At 46.2% G+C, this 7,854-nt stretch overlaps 1 pseudogene; it reads right to left on the reverse strand.

The window, feature by feature from the left end:
• Positions 1-4,441: 4,441 nt before the first annotated feature.
• Positions 4,442-4,560, reverse strand: LOC134912915 (5S ribosomal RNA; annotated as a pseudogene).
• Between the last annotated feature and the right edge of the window lie 3,294 nt (positions 4,561-7,854).

Consider the following 7,854-nt stretch of genomic DNA (forward strand, 5'->3'; position numbering starts at 1 on the left):
CCTCTATATGCTTCAGAGGTTGGAGGAGCAGCAAAAGACCATTCAAGCCTATACAATTGAGCACGATATAGGAGGTGGAATGCACCTGTCTCAAGTGCAGTGGAGAATGATTTCAACGTTGTGCAAGGTTCTGATGCCCTTTGAACTTGCCACACGTGAAGTCAGTTCAGACACTGCCAGCCTGAGTCCGGTCATTCCCCTCATCAGGCTTTTGCAGAAGTAGCTGGAGACATTGAAGGAGGAGCTAACACGGAGCGATTCCGCTAGGCATGTGGGACTTGTGGATGGAGCCCTTAATTCGCTTAACAAGGATTCACGGGTGGTCAATCTGTTGAAATCAGAGCACTACATTTTGGCCACCGTGCTCGATCCTAGATTTAAAGCCTACCTTGGATCTCTCTTTCCGGCAGACACAAGTCTGCTGGGGTTGAAAGACCTGCTGGTGAGAAAATTGTCAAGTCAAGCGGAACGCGACCTGTCAACATCTCCTCCTTCACATTCTCCCGAAACCGGGGGTGCGAGGAAAAGGCTCAGAATTCCGAGCCCACCCGCTGGCGGTGATGCAGGGCAGTCTGGAGCGACTGCTGATGCTGACATCTGGTCCGGACTGAAGGACCTGACAACGATTACGGACATGTCGTCTACTGTCACTGCATATGATTCTCTCAACATTGAAAGAATGGTGGAGGATTATATGAGTGACCGCATCCAAGTAGGCACGTCACACAGTCCGTACTTATACTGGCAGGAAAAAGAGGCAATTTGGAGGCCCTTGCACAAACTGGCTTTATTCTACCTAAGTTGCCCTCCCACAAGTGTGTACTCCGAAAGAGTGTTTAGTGCCGCCGCTCACCTTGTCAGCAATCGGCGTACGAGGTTACATCCAGAAAATGTGGAGAAGATGATGTTCATTAAAATGAATTATAATCAATTCCTCCGTGGAGACATTGACCAGCAGCAATTGCCTCCACAAAGTACACAGGGAGCTGAGATGGTGGATTCCAGTGGGGACGAATTGATAATCTGTGAGGAGGGGGATGTACACGGTGATATATCGGAGGATGATGATGAGGTGGACATCTTGCCTCTGTAGAGCCAGTTTGTGCAAGGAGAGATTAATTGCTTCTTTTTTGGTGGGGGTCCAAACCAACCCGTCATTTCAGTCACAGTCGTGTGGCAGACCCTGTCACTGAAATGATGGGTTGGTTAAAGTGTGCATGTCCTGTTTATACAACATAAGGGTGGGTGGGAGGGCCCAAGGACAATTCCATCTTGCACCTCTTTTTTCTTTAATTTTTCTTTGCGTCATGTGCTGTTTGGGGAGGGTTTTTTGGAAGGGACATCCTGCGTGACACTGCAGTGCCACTCCTAGATGGGCCCGGTGTTTGTGTCGGCCACTAGGGTCGCTTATCTTACTCACACAGCTACCTCATTGCGCCTCTTTTTTTCTTTGCGTCATGTGCTGTTTGGGGAGGGTTTTTTGGAAGGGACATCCTGCGTGACACTGCAGTGACACTCCTAGATGGGCCCGGTGTTTGTGTCGGCCACTAGGGTCGCTTATCTTACTCACACAGCTACCTCATTGCGCCTCTTTTTTTCTTTGCGTCATGTGCTGTTTGGGGAGGGTTTTTTGGAAGGGACATCCTGCGTGACACTGCAGTGCCACTCCTAGATGGGCCCGGTGTTTGTGTCGGCCACTAGAGTCGCTTATCTTACTCACACAGCTACCTCATTGCGCCTCTTTTTTTCTTTGCGTCATGTGCTGTTTGGGGAGGGTTTTTTGGAAGGGACATCCTGCGTGACACTGCAGTGACACTCCTAGATGGGCCCGGTGTTTGTGTCGGCCACTAGGGTCGCTTATCTTACTCACACAGCTACCTCATTGCGCCTCTTTTTTTCTTTGCGTCATGTGCTGTTTGGGGAGGGTTTTTTGGAAGGGACATCCTGCGTGACACTGCAGTGACACTCCTAGATGGGCCCGGTGTTTGTGTCGGCCACTAGGGTCGCTTATCTTACTCACACAGCTACCTCATTGCGCCTCTTTTTTTCTTTGCGTCATGTGCTGTTTGGGGAGGGTTTTTTGGAAGGGACATCCTGCGTGACACTGCAGTGACACTCCTAGATGTGCCCGGTGTTTGTGTCGGCCACTAGGGTCGCTTATCTTACTCACACAGCTACCTCATTGCGCCTCTTTTTTTCTTTGCGTCATGTGCTGTTTGGGGAGGGTTTTTTGGAAGGGACATCCTGCGTGACACTGCAGTGACACTCCTAGATGGGCCCGGTGTTTGTGTCGGCCACTAGGGTCGCTTATCTTACTCACACAGCTACCTCATTGCGCCTCTTTTTTTCTTTGCGTCATGTGCTGTTTGGGGAGGGTTTTTTGGAAGGGACATCCTGCGTGACACTGCAGTGACACTCCTAGATGGGCCCGGTGTTTGTGTCGGCCACTAGGGTCGCTTATCTTACTCACACAGCTACCTCATTGCGCCTCTTTTTTTCTTTGCGTCATGTGCTGTTTGGGGAGGGTTTTTTGGAAGGGACATCCTGCGTGACACTGCAGTGACACTCCTAGATGGGCCCGGTGTTTGTGTCGGCCACTAGGGTCGCTTATCTTACTCACAGAGCTACCTCATTGCGCCTCTTTTTTTCTTTGCGTCATGTGCTGTTTGGGGAGTGTTTTTTGGAAGGGCCATCCTGCGTGACACTGCAGTGACACTCCTAGATGGGCCCGGTGTTTGTGTCGGCCACTAGGGTCGCTTAGCTTAGTCATCCAGCGACCTAGGTGCAAATTTTAGGACTAAAAATAATATTGTGAGGTGTGAGGTATTCAGAATAGACTGAAAATGAGTGTAAATTATGGTTTTTGAGGTTAATAATACTTTGGGATCAAAATGACCCCCAAATTCTATGATTTAAGCTGTTTTTTAGGGTTTTTTGAAAAAAACACCCGAATCCAAAACACACCCGAATCCGACAAAAAAAATTCGGTGAGGTTTTGCCAAAACGCGGTCGAACCCAAAACACGGCCGCGGAACCGAACCCAAAACCAAAACACAAAACCCGAAAAATTTCCGGCGCTCATCTCTAACCTGCACCCCCTGGTATTCACAGGTGGTCTCTTATCAGAGAATTTTAACCAGGTACAACACTGCTTAACTTCCAACATCAAATGAGATTGGGCATATCCAGTGTGATGCGGCTGTAGATGGAAAACATGGAGAGGTCTTGAGTGGAATTGTGCCACTCCACCATGTCTATTCACCATCAAACCCATCATTCGCATTGCTGCGTGAATTGATATTGTTTGACTGTTTAACAACTCCTGAGTCCTTAACTGCACCTTGAATCTTGTTCCGAGGTAACTATATTCTGCAGACTTAAATTCAGTACAGCCCCACCATGAGCCATCTGTTGTTACGGAACCAGAGATGATTTTGCCAATTTGTGAACTACCCGTGCCTCTGCAGACAAGTTATTGTGTATTGTAGATGGCACAGAAATCTTTCCTGAATTTGTGCCAGGATAAAAAAGTGGTCAAGGTATGGCAATTTTCTTATCCCCTGCTAGCGGAGATAACTGCCATAATCATTTTGGTAAATACTCTGGGGCTGTGGCTAACACAAAGGGTAAGGCCTAAAAATTGAAATGTTGCTGAAGGATGGTAACCCTGAGATAACACTGATGGACAGTGCAATAGGAGCCTGAAGGTAAGATTCCTGACTTATCCAGGAATACTATGTATTCTACTGGTTCCCCACCAACTATGGAGTGCCATATCTCCATGTCAACCGTGGTACCCAAATTTATCCGTTTAGACTTTTTGAGATTGAGAATGGGGCGAAGGATCCTTTTTTTTTTTTTTTTGACCCAGGTTGGAGTAACCCCCCCCCCCCCATTGTGCATGGGTTACCGGAATGGCTATTCCTAACCAAAGCAATTTCTGAACTGCTTCATGCAAATCCCTTGCCTACGCCTCTACCCGAGACGGGCTGATCCAGAAGAACCTTCGAGGAGGATGCTTCTGGATGAAAAAGCATAACTTAGAGATACCGCTTCTTGCAGCCAGGCATCTGTTTGTAGACTACTACCAGATCTGTGTAAAATTAAGAAGTCGGCCCCTTTCTGGTTTGGAAACTGGCCCTCTTGGGGCTGTTACGTTCCATTATTATCGACAAGGCCGAAACCGGACCTCTAGGTTTGGGGTTATATGTGGAAGGAAACATGACCTTCTTGGAGTCTGTTTCTGACTCCAAAATAACTAACTCCTTCCAAAACAGAAGCTTCCAGCCAAGGTTCCAGAACCTTCTTAGATTCTGAATCAGCTTTCCGTGTATGTGAGCCAAACTGCTCTGCGAACAGTTATTGTTATTGCTGATGCCCTAGAACATTAGTGTCCATATGAGCTATATGAAAACCTGTCTTCCAGTACCTCAGCCCAATGTACCTACAGCACCTGGTATTTCAAGGTGGTCTCCCCTCCAAGAACTAACCAGGCCCAACACTGATTAGCTTCCAAGGTCTAGTGAGATTGGGCCTATCCAGTGTGGTGTAGACGTAGATTGCAAGGTGAAATCATGGCTGGCCTTATGACTGCCCCAGACAAAGAGAATATGGTCTTTTTTTGAAAACCATTCCTCTTTTGACGGCAGAGGCCCTATAGATTTTTGCACTATCAATGACATGCATATCTATTTTGGGAGGCACTTCCCTATTTTAAACAGTCCCCAGCTCGAAAAAGATATTGGAATCCCATTTACCGGGTATTCTATTTTATTGGGTGCAACCCAAACCTTTTTCCTGAATTCTGCCCTCGTAAAGAGGCCCTTTGGCACGTTTTAACACAGGTGCCTTATTTTTACCCCAGGCTCTGCTACCTTTATTGACAGACTAGACTTCTCTCATTTATTCAGCTTATTCATTTAGCTGATACCTTTTACCTGTTCTTTGTATGCTTGAAGTAGAGTATAGAGCTTTCATCGTCTGATGATTATCACGTGTAGTCTGTGAAATCGATGATTTATTTACCTTCGGTTCATCAGCTTGTCTTATTGGAGAAGCTGTTGGGGATATACCGCAAGTAGTGAGTTGCATGGGTTAATAATGTAAGAATTCACTTTTCAGCTAAACTGGACAAGATCTGTGCAAACATCGCCCCAATGGGTCTATCTATACCTTATGTAGATCAGGAAAGTATTATGCTAAACAGCAAACCATTTTTCACATAAACCATCCTATGCCAGATCATAGAGGATACTACAGTTTTTGCAAAACAACAATATATGAGTGATGGTGTTACTGTAAGTGTACCCTCATTACCTTTGCCGCTCTTAGACGTGATAAATAATCAGCACTTACACAGTGAACTACACAATTTGTGACTGTAACCACTTTCCTCTAAAGTGATATCATGTGGACCCTACCCATGTACCTGCATTGAGGATCAGAAGATCAACCGACAATCATTTATATTAAGTCAGTAATCACACTAGCAGTCAGTCACATGTTATATATTAGTTATATGAGCATATTACCAACTACAAACACATTTCAAAGTATGTAGGAGTACATTTACTGAATTCTGTTTGTTCTATACAGTTATTTAATGTATTCAGATGCATTGCGAAGAAAACCACAGTAATGTACACAGACTCATATGCAATAGGCACTAAAGTTAACTATTCATACTAACAAAAGTAGATAGAATTTTAGTGCTGTATAACCCGTACTACATAGAGTGGGATACAGGGAGACTCACCCCACTTCCAAGATCGATCAATATGTTAGCAAATGCTGAGTGGATCCAGACGCTACTAGTGTACCCTGCCACTCCGGGAACTTATAGTGGACACAGACACTCAGTGAACGCCTGTGCATGCAGGTGCACCGGTCTGTGACCCGGTCCTCGCGGTAACTTAGTGTACACAGACGCAGCGGCCTATGCTGCGACCGAGACCCCTCGTGGTAGCGTCTGGGACAAGAGTGAAGCAATCAGTTCATGGTGGGAGACTCGCGGAAACTGGTCATGAACTGGGGAGGGGCGACCAGGAGAGCGTCTGACTCCCCACCGCTGACATCAACCCTAGGGATCGCAACCTCATGCTAATACTGGTGCCTTATGATCCCTAAGGCCTAGCGCTGGAGCACCCGTGGTGGCAGCGCGCCAGCTACTGTTTGGTAGTCTCCTCCCAATACAGTGCGGCTGTGTCCGTGTTCCCCTACTAAGTGGAACTGATGCCTTACCTTCTCCACGTGCTCCGGCCACAGCCTGGTAACATCTGCTGGACCTGCTAGTTATATTCGACACAGACGCCCGTCGAGACATAACTGTACTCGTGGGCTAGCGTTGTTGCGACCCGGCGGAGAGTTGTTGGAGTGACTCTTTCCAATATGCGTGTAAGACGCTGTTAGGAAAGATCACTCAAAAAAATGTAGTAAGACTATAAAAATAAAATAAGAAAGTTTAGGGCTGCCATACACAGCAGCCCTGTGACCATGGTCTGGCTCCTGCAGCACCAAACAAAAAACTGATTTGCCTGAGCCAAGGGGCAGGGATATATGGATGAGCCCATTGCATCATGGGAGGACAGAAAGCTTGTGATCGTTTGGTGCCAATCCGCTGTCGCTCCATCATATCCCCAATGTTATCCTGTGGATAACCTGTGGATCCTGCCGGAGAAATGACATATTGCTTAGATCAATTTATTAGTCAATTACAGGTGCTTGCAAGAGAGGGGCTAATCTAGACAAGAAAAAACACTGTACTGAAAGAAACGTATGGGATCAGTAGTTGGGGGGCATGCTTGTCCTTGTAGTGCCATTTGGAGGATATTAGGTCTCAGTTTAGAAATATATAAATGTAAGTGCTATTATGATGAAGCAATTTAAAAGTGTATGCTCCAAAGTGGGTACTAGTACCATATTTTGTGTCACACATAATTTAACTTACTTAAGTATTTATTGAATATATCTGAGGAACTAGTATTTACGTATACTCATAGTAGAGGTTGAAAACATAATATCTAACTATGTAGAAGACAGTAACAATCTTTGGACTTACAGAACAGACTGTAGAATTAGAGATGAGCGGGTTCGGTTTCTCTGAAACCGAACCCGCACGAACTTCATGTTTTTTTCACGGGTCCGAGCAGACTCGGATCCTCCCGCCTTGCTCGGTTAACCCGAGCGCGCCCGAACGTCATCATGACGCTGTCGGATTCTCGCGAGACTCGGATTCTATATAAGGAGCCGCGCGTCGCCGCCATTTTCACACGTGCATTGAGATTGATAGGGAGAGGACGTGGCTGGCGTCCTCTCCATTAGAAATTAGATTAGAAGAGAGAGAGAGATTGTGCAGAGTCAGACAGAGTTTACCACAGTGACCAGTGCAGTTGTTGTTAGTTAACTTTTATTTATTTTAATATAATATATCCGTTCTCTGCTATATCCGTTCTCTGCCTGAAAAAAAACGATACACAGCAGCAGCCAGTCACACAGTGTGACTCAGTCTGTGTGCACTCAGCTCAGCCCAGTGTGCTGCACATCAATGTATAAAAGGCAAAGCTTATAATAATTGTGGGGGAGACTGGGGAGCACTGCAGGTTGTTATAGCAGGAGCCCCCAGGAGTACATAATATTATATTAATTTAAAATTAAACAGTGCACACTTTTGCTGCAGGAGTGCCACTGCCAGTGTGACTAGTGGTGACCAGTGCCTGACCACCAGTATAGTAGTATATTGTTGTATGTATCGTATACTATCTCTTTATCAACCAGTCTATATTAGCAGCAGACACAGTACAGTGCGGTAGTTCACGGCTGTGGCTACCTCTGTGTCGGCAGTCGGAACTCGGCAGG

The sequence above is a fragment of the Pseudophryne corroboree genome, chromosome 4, assembly GCF_028390025.1.
Source record: "Pseudophryne corroboree isolate aPseCor3 chromosome 4, aPseCor3.hap2, whole genome shotgun sequence".
Lineage (NCBI taxonomy): Eukaryota > Metazoa > Chordata > Amphibia > Anura > Myobatrachidae > Pseudophryne > Pseudophryne corroboree.